Source organism: Eutrema salsugineum, unplaced genomic scaffold, assembly GCF_000478725.1.
Source record: "Eutrema salsugineum unplaced genomic scaffold, Eutsalg1_0 scaffold_4, whole genome shotgun sequence".
Classification (NCBI taxonomy): Eukaryota; Viridiplantae; Streptophyta; class Magnoliopsida; order Brassicales; family Brassicaceae; genus Eutrema; species Eutrema salsugineum.
The window spans coordinates 1,230,708-1,249,344 of record NW_006256686.1 but is presented as its reverse complement, the minus strand read 5'-3'; the positions used below and the strand labels follow the sequence as shown (position 1 = coordinate 1,249,344).

Sequence of the window (18,637 nt, the reverse complement as noted above, 5' to 3'; positions counted from 1 at the left end):
AGGCTTAAGTTGTTTCCTGGAAAACTTAAGTCTAGATGGTCTGGTACCTTTAAAGTTCTTGAAGTCAGACCATATGGAGCTGTTGTGTTAGAAGGAAAGAATGGTCAAGAGTTTGTGGTAAATGGCCAAAGGATCAAGCACTATCTGGTTTCACAAAAGAAGGAGGAAGTGATATGTGCATAATTTGCATCATTTAGGTTGTATATTTCATTCCAAATCATATCTTATTTCATGCATTTTAGGTCCTTAGGGTTTGTTTTAGGACTTAGGAGATGCATTAGGTCCCAATGAGTCTTTGCATGTTTTGAGTGTTTATCAGGTGTATTTGGAGCTATTTGGAGCTGAAAAGATGAATCCAGGAAGTGGAATGGTGACCAAGGCTTAAAAAAAATGGTGAAATTGGGTTTTTGGAGGTTCTCGGCCATTCTCGCGCACCAGGAAGGTTTTTCTCGGCCATTCTCACGTACCGCGGGTGGATTTTATCGGCCAAAATGCGTACCGGCTAATGATTCCTCTGCCAAAATCTCCGGGTGCAGACACGTTTCCAAAATCACCTGTCCGGGGAACCTTTCGGTCCGATTCAGCTGCCGGGTGCTTCATCAAAGTTAGAGAGAATTGGATCACGGTTCCAGAGCAAGTGGAATAATGGAATTCGGACGCGTGAGCAGAACGTTAAGCTCGTCGGAAGAAACTGCTGTCTCGCTGCTGTTTTGGACCAAGGCGATGAGCTCCTAAGAATGCAAAGGACGGTGCACTTCCAGACCGATTCAGTTTACGGGACCTTCATGAGAATCAGAGATATTCGAGTCTCTTTCCAGAACATCCGAGATCATTCAATTCGGAGCTATGAGCAAGAAGATACGGTCTCCGGAATGCACACATGCTAGACGCCTTTCCCTGATCGTGTAAATGCACTGCGAAGATATATGAGTCTTCTGTCCTCTGCAACCGGAATCACACAATTCGGACCAATATCCTAGAATTTAAGTCTCCCGGAATGCGAAGTGGTCCAAGCAGCCCTGAACGATGCGAGCTAAGGGAAAGATGCCACGATGGAACGCCACGGTCCACACCTGACCGTGGCACTTAATTGCACTCCTTCGGCACTTGACACGATCTTCATGTCACGGTCTACACTTGACCGTGGCAAAGTAGCATTTGGCTGGGAAGGACTTTACTCATCTTCGGCGATTGGCACGGTCTCAATGCCACGGTCTAGGACTTGGCCGTGGCAACTTTTTACTCATCTTCGGCGATTGGCACGACCTCAATGCCACAGTCTAGGACTTGACCGTGACAACCTTGTACACTTTCTCGGCGTTTGACACGGTCTCAATGACACGGCCTTGGACCTGACCACGACAAGCAATGAAGATTTTTGACACGCCCATAATGTCATGGTCGGGATTTGACATGGTCTTGAAGCACGGCCTGATGTTTGGCCGTGGCAATCACCGAATCATCAACACATTGCCACGCCCAACATGACACGGTCCAGATCAAGAACGTGGCAATCCAAGAAGTTCATCACCCAAACCCAGAAAAGAAGAGACACGGCCACTAGACATGGTGTAAATCAAGCCATGGCAACCTTGATCATGAAGAATCTGTCCAAGAACTTTGACACTATCAGTTTGCCACGGTCTGGCCAAGCATCATCTGACCTTGGCAAACCACACCACTATCCATCAAAGCCGGGTCAGGATCCGGTTTGTTCCGGGCTGACCGGGTCCATAACACTTAGTATATATAGCTTTTTGGAAAAAAAACCCTAAACATCTTATCTTCTACTTGGTTTTCTCTCTAGTTTTCTTTCCTTTTTAGTGTAAAAACGGGTTTGTTAAGAGATATCTCAAGGATTTAATCAATCTAAGTCTGTTTCTTATCATCTCATCATCTCATTTCTGCTTCTAATCATGATTAACATCATCTCTTGCAAAAGATTAGATGTGTTCTTCATGATTAGTGAGTAGTCATCTTTTAAGCTTCTAGGTGTGTAGATTAGGGTGCTTAGATGTTTGATTTATGATGTTTAGGGACTAGATTCTCATTTCGTTTCCTTAGTTAGCTGTTCCTAATGCTAGATCTTTGCACATCACTCTGGTCTAGAGCTTAGGCAAATCTCCACCCACAAGGTGTTTGATGAAATGCCTGAATGAAATCTAACTAAGGGTTTATGCATTAATGCCATGGGAATGTTTGTTAATTGCATAAATTACATATTAGAACTATTTCTTAATGCTCATTAGTTCATATTTCACAAATGGGAATTTGGTTTGAAAGTGGATTAGTGTAGAGATTAATGCCTTCATGAGAGGATTAGTCTAGATTAGAGTTCTAAGTTGAAATGTTTGAGATCATGTGATTGCCTGCTATGTCTTTCTGTGTAAGATTCAGTCTTCTTGGTTGAGAGATTGTTTGGTCACTTATTAGGCTTGATGCATTATGCTTGTTGATTGCTTGATTATATCTAATGGTTGTTAGACTTGATTAAGTGATTAGCAAAGGGATTATTGTCATGGGAAGGAATTAATCTGCTTTTGAAGTCTAGACTAAAGAGTAACTTGCATTGCATTATTGTTCTTAGCATCAAGAATTAATATCTACAGCACCCTAATCAATGATCACATCTAGAGGTTTAGCTTTTATCATTTGCTTAATCATCATCACTTTGTTTTGTTTGCTTGCTTTGTTTAGTTCATTCATCATAGCTTGCTTGTTTCTTGCTTTATGCTTTCTTGTTACTTTGTTCACTCCAAAACTCATCTTTGATCACTTGACTTAAGAGCTTATCACATAAACTAGTGCCTAACTACCACACATATGGATTGACACCCCTTATACTACTTTGACAAGAGGATTGATAACCCTTCTTAAGGCCTTAAAAACCTTAGTTATCAATTGGCGCCGTTGCCATATTGTGTGGGCATTGTTAGCATTAGTTTCTGATATAGTTTTTGAGATCAAGTTTCTTTTATTTTACTGATCACCTTTCAAGTTCTGTCTTTGTTTTCAGGTTTATGATCACAAGAAGCCAAGCAAGAAGACAAAGAGAAAGAGCTGTTCACTTGGAAAGGTTAGGAATGGATCAGCAAGTTGGGAATGAGCATCAGGCTCAAGTAGCTGATCACGGTCAAAGAGCTGGTAATGGGATTGGGATTCAAGCTCAACAGGCTCAGGTCCATCAGGGACACGCTCATGGTAACCAGAACCAAGACCTACCTCAAGTTAACCAGCCACAACCCTTCCCCAACCCACCCATACGTCATCAGCCTCCACCAGTCTTTGTTGGTGAGAATGACCGAGCTTATGCACACCAGTATGGAGCAGGAATCAGGCCACCTCCTGTCCAAAACAACAACTTTGAGGTGAAAGCCTCTTTGATCAATATGGTTCAGAATCAGAAGTTCCATGGCTTACCTATGGAGGATCCCTTGGAGCATCTGGATCAGTTTGACAGAGTTTGTGATCTCACTAAGATCAATGGGGTATCTGAAGACAGCTTCAAACTGAGATTGTTCCCATTCAGCCTTGGAGATAAGGCACATCAGTGGGAAAAGAACCTCCCAAGAGGATCCATCCACACATGGGAGCAATGCAAGATTACCTTTCTATACAAGTTCTTCTCAAGCTCAAGTACTGCAAAGCTAAGGAACCAGATTTCCAGCTTCACTCAACATTCTAATGAGACCTTTGGAGAAGCTTTGGACAGGTTTAGAAGCTACACAAACAAGTGTCCACATCATGGCTTTTCAGAAGCCTCTCTCCTTAGCACTTTGTATAGAGGAGCTGTTCCTAAGATCAGGATTCAGTTGGACACAGCATCAAATGGAAATTTCTTGGCAAAAGAAATCAATGCAGCTATGGAACTTGTTGAGAACTTAGCCATGAGCCAAGACACTTATGGGGAAGATTATGATAAAAGCTTTAGAGGAGAAGATTCTGGTAGACACCAAGGGCTGGAAGTGAAGTTTAAAGTGCTGAATATAAAGCTTGACAAAGCCCTAGCTGCCACTCAATAGCCTATACACTATGTGAGTGAGGAGAAGAGATGCTTCACAAATATTAATGAAGAGGGTCTCACTCAAGAGGAGTTGCACTTCATTGGGAATCAAAACAAGTTCAATGGTTACAACAACTTCAACAAACACCAGAACTTGTCCTATAGGAGCAACAACGTGGCCAACCCCCAAGACCAAATATACACTCCTCAAAGCTTTGTCCAACAGAATCAGTACCAAGGTAACTCCCAAGGTCAACAGGATTTTCAGCAACCAGCGGTTCAGAATCAAGGGAATAGCTTCAATAACCAACTCAGATTCCAAAAACAAAGGCCACCACCTCCTGGTTTTTCCCCACCACCTGTTCAACAAAGTCCTGATTTCAATGTTGTTCTCCAACAGCTCTTACTAGGAAAACAAAACATGGTATCTGACCTGGAGACACTGGGCGCTGAACTAAAGGCTATTAAAAAGAACAAGGGCATCTGCACTTCTGAACCACAAGTCTCTCTTCCTGGTAAAGCTCTTCAAAACTCAAAAGATTACTGCAATGCCATCTACTCCAATGATGACCACTCAACTGCTGTGAAAGAGATAGAAGACCTTCTCTATGGTCAAGTCTCTAGTGAACCTGCACAAACTCATGTGGATGAGAATGCCATTATAGAGGATTTCATGGGCTTCTTACATGAACTCGATGAGGACATTGAGAATGAAAGTGTGGGGGCAGCCGGTTCAGTTTTTTCTGTTAAGCAAGGGAATGATTCAGTGTCTATTGAAACAAAGGAGCTGCCAACTGGTCAAGCAAAGCCAACAGATAGTGCCTCCACCTCTGAATCAACTCAGATGAAACCCACCTCCCTCCCAAAGCTAGGTAACCCAGGGAAGTTCACCATCTCTTGCACTCTTGGCAACTTTAAAGTGGAGAATGCTTTGTGTGATTCAGGCTCAAGTGTTAGTATAATGTCTAAGGAAATGATGGAGAAGCTAAAGGTCAAGTCTATAACTTCATACCCTTCTTCTATCACCTTTGGAGATTCCTACTCCAAGAAACCATATGGGTTTCTGGAAAACTATCCACTACAGGTTGGTGAATGCATAATTCCCACTGATTTTGTGATCATGAAGATGAAGAAGACCAAAGAGCTCCCCCTATTGCTTGGAACTTCATTTCTCAACACCACTGGTGCAATGATTGACTTTGATACTCAAAGAGTGGTGCTTTCAAAGGTGGATAAGGATGTCTTTTACCCTGTTACACCTCCTTTGGCTGAATTTTGTGGATCAGTTGTTCAAGAGATAGAACCTCCTAAAGTACTTGAGATGAAGTATGTGGGCACTGCTGGAATTCTAGATGGATCCCAATCTTTTTCAGTTTTGGAAAAGGAGAGAGACTCTCACCCCAATAGTTACAAGTATGAGAATGGAGGGTCATTGATCAGAGAAGAAGACATCTTGCTCTCATGGTCTCCTACACCTAGGGATCTAAGGATGATTAACACCAAGAGTGATGGCTCAGCATCAGAAGACAAGAGTATTGAACCTGCTCTTCCTTCCCAAGACTTTGATCTCACTCCTTGGGTTGATGATGATGGATCTCTGAAGTATAAGCTGGATTGCAATGGGAAACCAGGTCTGTTTGCTGAAGTGAGGGCATGTCTCACAAAGGCCATCTTTGATAAAGACCCAGATGGTATTCATGAGCTGGTGGACAAAGGTCTCAAGATGGGATCTCAAGGACAAGGGTCTAATGGTTCCCAAAGGCAGCAAACCAACTCAGCTTTCTTGCTCAGGACCATTGAAGTGCTGAAAAGCATCAGTGCTCAACCTCACCCCAGCTAAAAACAGGTTTTTCAAAGTCAAACTTAGTGACTTTAAACAAAGTGCTCTTGGGAGACACCCCAAGCTTATCCTTGTATATAATCTTTTTAATCTTTTCTCTCCTTTCTTTTTATGTTTTAGGATCGTTTGATGGGTTTTGTGAGCTGTTCTCAGGTCCCAGGTAACTTTTGAAGGCTATGGCTCAGGGACAAAGTGGAATGAAGCATGTGAGAAGGCTGAGAAAAGGGTTTACGGCATGGAAACTTGATGGACACCTGTGTGCTACTTAAGTGTGCGAGTTGGTCCCAGACAAGTCCATGCCGCACAAGGGAGTTCAGGCCAAGCCAAACCCATCTCCAGTGATGTCTGGCCTCATCAGGTGCAGATACTCACTTCCCTTTTGCATAAGAACCACACCAGGTATCACTCCAAACCTTTGTAAATATGCATCTAGCTTAGCTTATTTTTCTCTTTGCATTTTGTGATTTTGCTTTGCACTTCTCCTTCATGCTTTTATAACACAAGGGACTGTGTTATCTAAGTGTTGGGGGGGGGGGTTGTGTTTACTAATCATGTTTATTCTGCTTTTATTTTCCTTTTCACTTTGAGTCTCATTTTGCATTCATCTAAGTGCATATAAAAACCAAAAAAATGGAAAAATCTGAAAAATTTTCACAAAAAAATGATCATGTAGTTGCATTCTCATTTTTAGGATTGAGTCTAGATTGCATGTTCATGTAGGTTGCATCTTGCAGGGAGTAATGATAGGTTTTCTAGAGAGTACATCACTTTGAGAACTTGAACTGAATATGCTTGTGAATCTTTTTCTGTGCTTGCAAAGTCTGAAACGATCTGAATCTGAGAAGCAAGTTTGAATTGAACTCAACTCTAGTTAAGTGAGAACCTTGAACTTGACTTGAAAATATCTTGTGATGCATTGTTTGAAAAAGCTTGTGGATACCGACATACATACTTGAGCTAGAACCTAACTACCACACATATGGATTGACACTCCTTATCACTTGACTTAAGATCTTACCCACTCATCTTTGATCACTTGACTTAAGAGCTTATCACATAAACTAGTGCCTAACTACCACACATATGGATTGACACTCCTTATACTACTTTGACAAGGGGATTGATAACCCTTCTTAAGGCCTTAAAAACCTTAGTTATCAGGAAGCTACATCAGTTCCCCTTCTTGATCCACCACCAGCCTGTTAAACAGGTTTCCAAAGTCAAACTAAGAGACTTTAAACAAAGTGCTCTTGGGAGACACCCCAAGCTTATCTTTTGTAAATATGCTTCTGATCTTTTGATTTCTTTTTTTTTTTATGTTTTAGGATGTTTTGATGGGTTTGTTTAGTGCCTACAGGTTACAGGTTTGAGTTTGGACCCTTGTGAAGTGAATAAACGATGAAAAGGAATGAAAGAGTGGGCAAAAGCTTATGCCCGGTTTTGAGCACGGTCGCCGGCCACGATCAGATAACAAGGCGTGGCAAGCTTTTTAGCTATGCCACGAGGGTGGAGTCACTGTCTTAGGTGTGGCTGTGGCAAAAGATGCAATTGTTTGGTGTTTGCCACGGTCAATGGACATGGAACCGCAGGCGGCCGTGGCAAAGGCAAGAAGAATGAACCTTTGGTTCGGGTTTTGACACGGCCACGAGACACGGGATCGCAAGCTGGCCGTGGCAAAATATGTTTGGAAAGACGAGGGTTCGGACTTTGACACAGTTAAAGGGCTCGGTTAAAGATCTGGCCGTGGCAAAGCAAAAAGAAATGGGCCAATGTTCGGACTTTGACACGGTTCGGAAGGCACGGTTAAAGATCTGGCCGTGGCGGGGAAAAAGAGGAATTGACCGAGGCTCGGTGCTTGCCACGAGGAGTTTGCCACGGGAAGACAATTTGACCGTGGCAACAGGTTGGAAAAGAAGCAGATCTTCGGGGTTTGCCACGGTTAAGAGGCACGGAACAACCAGGCCGCGACAAAGAAAGCATGCATACTCGGGTTTTGACACGGTCACGTGCCACGGTCAACGATGGCGCAGCAACATTTTTTGAAAATCGTTGACCGTACGAACGTTGACCGGTCAAAGAGGCGCCATACAGCTGTTCCCCACCTAGCCTTCTTCTTCTTCACACGAGTCTGCTCTCTTTCTCACCATTTCTTGAACTTTAAACACTCATATCTCTCTCGTTCATGAACCAAATTGAGGAATTCCAACTGTACTGAACTCTTAATCCCAGCTAGTTTCTTGATGCACATTCGTTTTTCACTCGAAACTTGAAGATTCCAAGGTACTTAGTCTGTTAAAACTCACCTTTTCCATGTCTTAGTGTACTGTTCATGAACAGGAAACAAATGGAATCGATTTTAATAGACCTCTTGATACCTTGGAAACATTTTGTGAATGTTGTGCAAGTAGAATGGATAGGAAATGCTTGGATCTTGCTTGAGAATAACCTTTTCTTGGAATTTTTGAGAAATTTCTTGAAATTCATCAAGTATTTCGATTTTTTTATAGAAATTGTGTTTTAAGCTGAACTCTTTGTGTGCATTGCTTCTTGCCATTGCTTTGAGTTAACTGAGTTTTTAACCAGCTTAAGACACATTCTTTTCTAGTGAAATCGATCTGTGCCACACATGAACTTGGTGAACTTTTGGAAAACTTTTGTTATTCTCTTGTTTTGGTGCTCATAGCTGTTTGAGAAAATGCAGGATGGGAGGAACAAAAAGAACAGCAGCCATGGAGAAATCGAAAAAAGAGAAAGATGGAGCTTCAGAGGATCAGATTATGCCTTTTGGGGATAAAGTTTTCAAGAAACAGAAGAAACAGAGAAAGCCAAAGAATCCAGCTGAGAAGAAGGCAAAGAGTGTGGCTGCACCAAAGAAAACCAAGGCCTCTACTTCAAAGAATTCTGGTAAAGAACTGGCGCTGGTTGAAGTTGTTCAAAGGGCAGGAAAAGAGGTGGCTGTGGCTGAGGATGAAGAAGAAACAGAGAGTGATCCTGAAATAGCATTGCAGCCGGTTAAGAAAGCAAAAAGAAAACCAGAACCTGAGGAAAAAGAACCAACTTTTGATGACTACTTTGCTCTGCTCAAGAATGTAAAGGTGCTGCAAACCAAGTTCCCTGACATGGAGCTGCTGAAAAAGATGGGGATTCTTGAAGAGGTTCAGCTCTCATTTTTAACAACATGGGATTTGGTGGATTCTTTGAGATGAAAGATGTGGCTCATGATGGTGTAACACAAGAGTTCCTTGCATCCCTTGAAGTTTGTGGATATGGCCCAAGAGATCAAAGGATCATGGAGGGAAATGGTCTTGGGCACATAGAGTTCACAATCAATGGTACACAATACCATGTAAGCTTCAAGGAACTAGATGAGATCTTTGCCTTTCCAAGACCTACACAGGATGAGACACTGAAGTACACATACCCTGATCACATGATTACTGACCTGTGGGATACAATTGCTTTTGGGAGTTTCAGAGGAGGAAGATGCAAGAGTTCATGGATAAGAAACCCAGCCATCCGCTATGCTCACAAGGTGCTTTGCCAAATGTTCTTTACCAAGCACAATGATGGTGTGGTTCATCTAGCTGATATGGAACTACTGGGTATGGGTCTACATCCTCTCATCAGTCACTTAAGGAGCAAGAGAGAATTTCGTCTCCCACATTACATCCCATCTAGTGGTGCATTCTTGGCACGCCATATGCTGATATACAAAGAAATTGCTTGGAGTGAGGGTAAAAGGCAGAAGCTCACTAAGTTGCACAATGGATGGCTAGTGACAAAGATTTTGAAAGCAAGAGGTTTTGTCTTTGATGATGTTGAGGTCAAGAATGAGTTGATTGATGAAGCTACCCTCACCAAGGTTGGGTTCTTGGCAGAAAGCAATGGTGAAAACTTCTTGTACACCTTCAAGCTCTTACAAGATGAGAAAGTTCAAGTTCTGTTGCCACACCCAGCCATCACCACCCTCACAGAAAGGCACAATGTCTCCTTTATTGTTCTAAAAGATCAGCTCTACAACCCAGCCATTCACCCTCCAATTTGCAAATGCAAGAGGACTGCAAGTTCCAAGGGTAAAGAGCCAGTTGAAGAGCAGAGCACAACTAGGACCGCCGGTTGTGAGAACGAGGAGCCAAGAGATTTTGAAAGAAGGATGGGAGCAGGCCGGTACCACTTTGATCCTTACTTTTGGGGTGAGCCTGATATCACACAAGGAAGCTGTATTCCAGAGTTAACAGCCTTCAGAAATGGTGCAAATGGCAAGACAAAACGATCCACAAGCTCGTTGACTGTGTTAGGCAACTTAAGAAGAAGGTTAAAAAACTCAAAGCTCCAGCCACCTCACCCAAACAAGATGCAAGAGAAGATGTGGCAGAAAGCTCAATCGCTCATGACCTTGTGTTACCACCAGGAAAAGAAGACTGGGTGAACCCGGCCACAGCGTTCCTACCAGACTCACCTGAGAGCAGCCCACCTAGATACTCAACTCCATCATGTTCCACCTCCAACCCATCCCACTACCTGGGATCAGACCTCAGTGATTGAGGTAAACACTCAAAACTCTGTATATATGCATGTAGATCTTCTTTTCCCTTTTGCATTTTACTTGTTTGCTTTGCTTTAACTCCTTTCTCATGCATTTATAACACAAAGGACTGTGTTATTTAAGTGTGGGGGAGGAGTTTCATCCTTTACTAATCATTTTTTCTCTGTTTTTATTTTACACTTTGAGTCTTGAGTCACATTCTTGCATGCATTCATGTAGTTTCATCTAAGTGCATATAAAAAACCAAAAAATTTGAAAAATATGAAAAATTTTCACAAAAAAAATGATCATGTAGTTGCATTCTCATTTTTAGGATTGAGTCTAGTAGCATATTCATGTAGGCTGCATCAATGCAAGGGAGTAATGATAGGTTTTTCCTTGAGAGAATATCACTTTAAGAATTCAGTTCACTGCCCTAGTTTCTAGTTCTTTGCTGCATGTAAACTAGAATGAAATCAAGACTGATCCATGCTTTGAACTTGTTGAGTGAATCAAGCGTTGAATAGTCCAGCCTTATCTAAGTGAGAACCTTAATTTGACAATCTAGCTGCATGATGATGTATTGTTATTTGCTTGAATGATCATTTAGAACTGTTTATTAATGCATGCTGATTCATATTTCACAATGATGATTTGGTTTGAAATGGATTAGTATAGGGGTTAATACCTTCATGAGAGGATTAACCTAGATTAGAGTTCTTAATCCTTTGAATCATGTCTCATCATTGTCATTAGCATTCCTAGTTTAGCACCAAAGCACCCTAACCAACTATCATGTCTAGAATCTCATGCCTCCATCATATCATATTCATATAACTTGTCATTGTTTAGTTCATCTTTAGTCTTTAATCCTGTTTTTAAGTTTGTAGTTGTCATTAGTTAATCAAAACCACTCTTGTTTGCTTGAATTAAGAATTTGATCACATAGTTTAGTGTCTAACACCACATATGGATTGATAAACCCCTTGTACTACAAGACAGGGGATTGATAACCTCTACAAAGAGCCTTGAAAACTCTTAGTTATCAATCTCTCAGCACTTAGTCTCTAAAAGGATCAGCTCATGGCCTCGGTATGAGTTAGGGCGAGGTGTCTGTCCGAGGTTTTTACATACCACTCCTCGGCATAGGCTATACCGAGGCCATGTTCACTGCTCCTTTGAATCACAAGGCCGCCAGCTTTAAACTCCTTCCTGCACTTGTTCCTTCAAACCATTGAGCAAGAACACTTCCTAGAACCTGAGATCACTTAGCAAACCCATCAAAACATTCCAAAAACACTAAAGAAAAGATTATAAAGATCTATATACAAGAATAAGCTTGGGTTGTCTGCGAAGAGCACTTTATTTAAAGTCACTAAGTTTGACTTTGCAAAACCTTTCTTAGGTTGGGTGAGAAGGAGCACTGATGCTCTTGAACATGCCAATTATCTTAAGCATGAAAGCTGAGCTTTGCTCCTTTAGAGAAACATCAGACCCATTTCCCTTTAACTCAAGCTTGAGACCCTTTTGCATCAGCTCTTGAATACCATCAGAATCCTTGTCAATGATTGCCTTTGTGAGACCGGTCCTGAGTTCAGCAAATGGTCCTGATTTTCCATTGCAATCAAGCTTGTACATTACAGCTCCATCATCACATGTCCCAGGGGTGAGAGGAAAGTCTTGAGAAGAAGATTCAGGTTCAAGGTTCTTTTCTTTTGATTCAGAACTTTCACCTTTTTTTTTATCAGCTCTAACTCACTTAGTGTAGGAAACCATGTGGGGAAGATATCTTCTAATCTAATGGAAGGCTCTCTATTTTCATACTTATAGACAGATTTGATGTGGGCTTGTTCTCCTTTCTCCACAGATGAAAGGGGTTGAGTTCCTCCTAAACTGCCAACACTTCCCACATAATGCATCTCAAGCACCTTTGGCTCTTCTATCTCTTGAACAGCTGATCCACAAAATTCATCTAAAGGAGGCTTAACAGGGTAAGAGACGTCCTTATCCATCTTTGTAAGCACCACTCTTTGAGTATCAAAGTCAATCCTTGCACCTGTTGTGTTAAGGAATGAAGTCCCAAGCAAAGGTGGAAGCTCCTTGGTCTTTTTCATCTTCATGACTATGAAATCAGTTGGAATTATGCACTCACCAACCTTCAATGGATAGTTCTCTATCAGCCCATGAGGTTTATTTGAGTATGAATCAACAAAAGTGATGGAAGAAGGATACTCCTTTAAGTTCTTGATCCCAAGTCTCTCCATCATGTTAAGAGACATCACATTTACACTTGAGCCTGAATCACACAAGGCATTCCCAAGAGTGCAAGAGATAGTAAATTTCCCTAGATTACCCAGCTTTGGGAGTGCTGTAGGCTTCAAATTTGGTGAATCTAGGCTGGAGACATCATTCTTTGTCTGTACGTGAGTAACCGGCTGGTCCTTTACTTCAACAGTCCCTGCATTGTTCCATTTCTCAACAAAATTATTCCAATGCTGCAAATAACAAACTCAACAGGCTGCCCCTCCACCTTGTTTTGCAATGTCCTCATTGAGATCAGGTAACAAGCTCATAAAGTCCTCTATAATGGCGTCCTCTTCCTCATTATTAGGGCTGGACCCATCAGAGATTTGACCATAAATAAGGTATTCAATCTCTTGAACAGCAGCTGAGTGATCATCACTTGAGTAGATGGCATTGCAATAATCTTTGGGGTTTTGAACAGCTTACCAGGAAGAGAGACTTGAGTTTCTGAAGTGAAGATGCCCTTGTTCTTTCTAAGAGTCTTAAGTTCAGAGCCTAGTGTCTCCATCTTAGAAGTCAGGTCAAGACACTTAGAATCAAGCTTTTGTTGTCCTTGTAATAGCTGTTGGAGAACAATACCAATATCAGGACCTTGCTGTGGCACAGAACCCTGCTGAAACTGTGTCTGACCGAATCCAAGAGGTGGAGGCCTTTGTTGCTGAAAGCTGACTTGGTTTGTGAAGCTGTTCCCTTGTGCCTGAACCGCTTGTGGCTGATAAGATTGTTAAGCAAAGCCTTGAGGAGTGTATCCTTGAAACTTATTCTGGATCCCAATGAAGTGAAATTCCTCTTGAGCAAGACCAGCTTCATTGACATTGGTAAAGCAACTCTTCTCTTCAGCCACATAGTTTATAAGTTGCGAGTGGCCATTACAAGCTTTGCAAACTTAACTTTCAACTCTTCTAGATCCTTTTCCAGCTCTTGTTGTTTACTAGAAGCTTCTCCTCTATAGCATCGGTCATAGTCTTCCCCATAAGTGTCTTGGCTCATGGCGAGGTTCTCAACAAGTTCCATAGCTGCATTGATTTCTTTTTCCAAGAAATTTCCATTTGATGCTGTGTCCAACTGAGTCCTGATCTTGGGAACAGCTCCTCTATACAAAGTGCTAAGGAGAGAGGCTTCTGAAAAGCCATGATGTGGGCACTGAGTTGTATAGCTTCTAAATCTGCCCCAAGCTTCTCCAAAAGTCTCATTAGAATGCTGAGTGAAGCTTGAAATCTTTTTCCTTAGCTTGGCTGTTCGAGAAGTTCAGAAGAACTTAGACAAGAATGCTAACTTGCATAGTTCCCAAGTCTGTATTGAACCTCTAGGTAGGTTCTTCTCCCATTGGTGTGCCTTGTCTCCTAAACTGAATGAGAACAATCTGAGCTTGAAGCTATCTTTAGATACACCATTGATCTTAGTTAGATCACAAACACTGTCAAATTGATCTAAATGCTCCAAAGGATCCTCCATTGGTAAGCCATGTAACTTAGAGTTCTGCACCATGTTTAGCAAAGAAGCCTTCACCTCAAAATTATTGTTCTGAACCGGTGGTGCTTGAATCCCTGCTCTGTATTGGTGTGTATTGGCTCGGTCATTATCTCATACATAGACCAGTGGAGGCTCTTGATGCCTGGGTGGGTTTGGGTGGGGTTGCGGTTGATTAACCTGAGGCCGGTCTTGGTTTTGATTACCCTGAGCTTGTCCCTGATGGACCTGATCCTGTGGAACCTGATTTCTGTTCCCATTAGCTCCAATACCAGCTCCTTGACCATGCGCAGCTTCTTGATCCTGGTGCTCAATCCCAACTTGCTGATCCATTCCCAATCTTTTCAAGTGAGCAGCTCTTTCTCTTTGTCTTCTAAGTTGACCTCTTGTGATCATTCACCTGAAAACAAAGACAGAACTTGAAAAGGAATCAGTAAAACAAACTAAACTTGATCTCAAAAACTATATCAGAAACTAATGCTAACAATCCCCACACAGTATGGCAACGACGCCAATTGATAACTAAGAGTTTTTAGCTCTTAGAAGGGTTATCAATCCCCTTGTCAAAGTAGTATAAGGGGTGTCAATCCATATGTGTGGTAGTTAGTCACTAGTTTATAATATAAGTTCTTAAGTCAAGTGATCAAAGAAGGGGTTTGGTAACAAGTAACAAAATAAGCCTAAACAAGAAGCAAACAAGTAATGATTAATGAACAAAACAAGCAAGCTAAACAAGAAAGATGATGATTAAGCAAATGATTAAAGATAAACCTCTAGATGTGATCATTGATTAGGGTGCTTTAGATATTGATTCATGATGCTAAGAACAATAATGCAATGCAAGTTACTCTTTAGTCTAGACTCCAAAAGCAGATTAATTCATTCCCATGACAATAATTCCTTTGTAAATCACTTAATCAAGATTAATTCACCTTAAGCAAGATCAAGCAATCAACAAGCATAGAGTATCAAGTTTAATAATGAACAAACGGTTTCTACTTAAGGGAGACCGAATCTTACAAAGAAAGATGCAACAAGCAATCACATGATCAAAAGGAAATAAGTAAAATACCAAGCGGGTTGCCTCCCACTAAGCGCTTGTTTTAAGTCGTTAGCTTGACTTGGTCGTTTTTTAGGCATTAGGCGCATCTGCTAAGGAGATCGGATCTTCCTTTTCTTCTTGAATGTCTGCAAGATATGGCTTAAGACGTTGTCCATTGACAGTGAAATCGCCTCCTTGACGGTTTCATAGAACCACAGCACCATATGGTAAAACTTCTTTGATCTTGAAAGGCCCTGACCATCGTGATCTAAGCTTCCCAGGAAATAACTTTAACCGTGAGTTATAAAGTAGAACCTGGTCATTAGGTGAGAACGTCTTATGAACTATTTTCCTGTCATAAAACTCCTTCGTCTTCTCCTTATAGATCTTAGAATTCTCATAGGCGTTATGGCGAATCTCGTCTAACTCATTTGGCTGAATCAAACGTTTTGCACCTGCTGTCTGGATGTCGTAATTCAGCTTTCTTATGGCCCATTCTGCCCTGAGCTCTAAATCCCATGGAAGATGACAAGCCTTACCATAAACAAGTTGAAAAGGTGTAGTACCCAATGGGGTTTTGAACGCAGTTCTATATGCCCAAAGAGCATCATCAAGCTTTGCTGATCAATCTTTTCTTGTTGGTCCTATTGTCTTTTCCAAAATTCTTTTGAGTTCTCTGTTTGATACCTCCACTTGGCCACTCTTCTGTGTGTGATAAGGTGTAGCTACCTTATGTTTCACTTCATTTTTCTTCAAGAGATTCTCAAACACTTTGTTGATGAAGTGAGAACCACCATCACTGATGACGAGTCACGGAACACCAAATCTTGGAAATATGATCGACTTGAACATCTTCATTACTACTTTTGCGTCATTTTTGGGGCTGGCTATGGCTTCTACCCACTTAGACACGTAGTCAACAGCAACAAGGATGTACTTGTTTCCAAAAGACGAAGGAAAAGGACCCATAAAGTCGATTCTCCAAACATCAAAAACTTCGACTTCTTGAATGAGGTTTTGTGGCATCTCATGTCGTTTGCTGATGTTCCCTTGTCTTTGGCAAGCATCACACTTAGATATGAATTTATGGGTGTCCTTGAACATGGTAGGCCACCAATAACCAGCTTGTAAAACCTTCGCTACAGTCTTATCAGTAGCAAAGTGTCCAGCATAGTTAGATCCGTGACAATGAAAAAGGATTTCTGGAACTTCGTCTTCAGAGATGCACCTGCGAAACAAGTTATCTGCACACTGCTTATAAAGATATGGTTCATCCCAAAAGTACCTTCTTATATCACGCAAGAACTTCTTTTTGTTGTAGCCAAAGAATCGTGGCGGTTCAACCTCCGCTGCTAGGTAATTCGCGATATGCATAAACCAAGGAAGCTCGGAGGGTTTTGCTTTTGGAGGTGGGGTTGGACGTTTCTATGGGGTGACTACTTTAGCATTACCATCTTTCTCCACGTCTTCAATAGGGTTTTGAGAAGTCAATGTCGAGCTTGCATCAGGTGAGGTAGTGTTGCCCTTAGATTTCTTTGATTTGCGCTTAGACTTCCTTGCTTTGTGCTTAGATTTTCTCGATTCGACAACTCCCTTAGGCTCAACTGAAAGGGCTTGTATAGAAACGTGTTGGCACCTTTCCTTGTTATCTCCAGGGTCTAAAATCGACTTCTCTTCCTTGTAGATGGTTATACAGTACGAGCTTCCACCACTACAGACTGCAGGATAAAAGATTCTCTTTTTGACTTTAGAAAAACAAACTCTTCGGTTGGGATAATCAACAACTGCCCCCACTGTTGCAAGGAATGAACTTCCAAATATCAATGTCCTGCGAGAGTCATTTTCCATCTCAAGAATGTGAAAATCAACAGGAACAAGACACCCTCCTACTTTCACCATCAAATCTGTTACGAAACCGTATGGAATCGTGCTTGAATTGTCTCCAAACATAACAGAACCATGAGGAGGTTTGATATCAAACATCCCCAGCTCGTTTGCAACTGCTTTGGACATGACATTCACATTTGCTCCTGTGTCACATAGAGAGTCAGAAAATTCCCTACCTTTAATAATGCAGGGGAAGACAAACTTCACTGAATCATTTATCTTATGAAGCTTCCTTTGGTGTGGAACTTTGCCTATTGCATCATACTCTTCCGGACATGCTGGAGATTCAACTTCGGTGTCTTGATTGCTAGGAATAGGCGTGAATTCTCTCTCACCATCAGTGTTTAATTATGACATTGCAACGCCACATTGGATTGTCTACGGTTTTTCCCGGAAGGTGACCATCTTGTCTCTTCACACTTTCTCCAATTTGTCCAATTTGTTTCTCGAGCATCTTGACATGATTTGAGAGGTTAGTGAACTTCTGAAATGACTCCTCATTGTTCTTGTTGAGGTGATCATTCATGATGTCTAACTTGTACCCAAGATCATTCATGTTGTCTAACTTAAGCTCAAGGTTGCGGATGTCTTGGGCGATTTCTTCATGTACCTCAGTGATTCGTCTCTCCATAGCTTCAGTGCTTTTTGAACTATCTATGATTTGCGATAACTGCATGTGCATGCTATCAACATGAGTGGTAAGAGCTTCAAATTTACCATTAAGGTCAGTGTATAAGCAGTCCACTCTTATATCCACATCGTCTGCTAATCTTTGCAGCTTCATAAGAAGTGGTTGCACCATAAGCTCGAGCTTGTTGTCTTGAGAGGTTGGAGATGATTTTGGAGAAGATTGGAGATTCATATGGGCGTGATCTTGTGCTCCAGGTTGATGATTAATCTCAGCTGCATTAACTTCTTCGCAGACATTAACAGAACGCTGCTGATTTTGGAGAAACAATTTCACCATGGCTTTAAGTTCTTCAATCTCCTTATGATCATGGGAAGTAGAACATGATGTTCTTCCTTGATCAGGACAATTGTTTCTGCTGCTTGCAGCAAGATTATTAATCAAGATGCAAGCTTCTTCCACAGTCCTTGTCATGAAGTTTCCATCGCTTGCTACATTTGGAGGTGCCTTAGATGTGCATTCAAGACCTTCGTAGAAAGTGTTCAAGATGCATGTCTCTGTAAAACCGTGGTGATGACATTCTCTAATGTACCCTTTATAACGATCCCAAACTTCATGAAAAGGTTCGCCTCCTTTTTGTTGGAATCTATAAATCTTGTCTCTAAAGATGTTTGATCTAGCGGTGGTGTAGAAATGGTTAAGGAAGGCAGCCTTGCATTCGTCCCATGATTCGAGTGAACCAGGAGACAAAGATTTGAACCAAGCATGCGCCTTATCACAAAGAGAAAATGGAAACAACTTGCACTTTATGTAATCTGCAGGAAATCCGATGGATTGCTTGGTACTGCAGATTTCTTCAAAATCTTCGAGATGGTCCATAGGATTCTCCGATGCATCGCCATGGAACCGGTTCTGCTTGACCAATTTTATGAGCTTCG

General features: G+C 41.6%; 3 non-coding genes across 3 annotated transcripts; 2 read left to right on the top strand and 1 right to left on the bottom strand.

Annotated features, from left to right (window-relative positions):
• Window positions 1–3,644: 3,644 nt before the first annotated feature.
• Window positions 3,645–3,751, bottom strand: LOC112084837. The gene has a single exon (XR_002898496.1). It is a non-coding gene; the product is annotated as a small nucleolar RNA R71 (small nucleolar RNA).
• Window positions 3,752–13,798: 10,047 nt separating this feature from the next.
• Window positions 13,799–13,905, top strand: LOC112084820. Its single transcript, XR_002898479.1, has one exon. It is a non-coding gene; the product is annotated as a small nucleolar RNA R71 (small nucleolar RNA).
• Window positions 13,906–18,261: 4,356 nt separating this feature from the next.
• On the top strand, window positions 18,262–18,368 carry LOC112084874. Its single transcript, XR_002898531.1, has one exon. It is a non-coding gene; the product is annotated as a small nucleolar RNA R71 (small nucleolar RNA).
• Window positions 18,369–18,637: the final 269 nt, after the last annotated feature.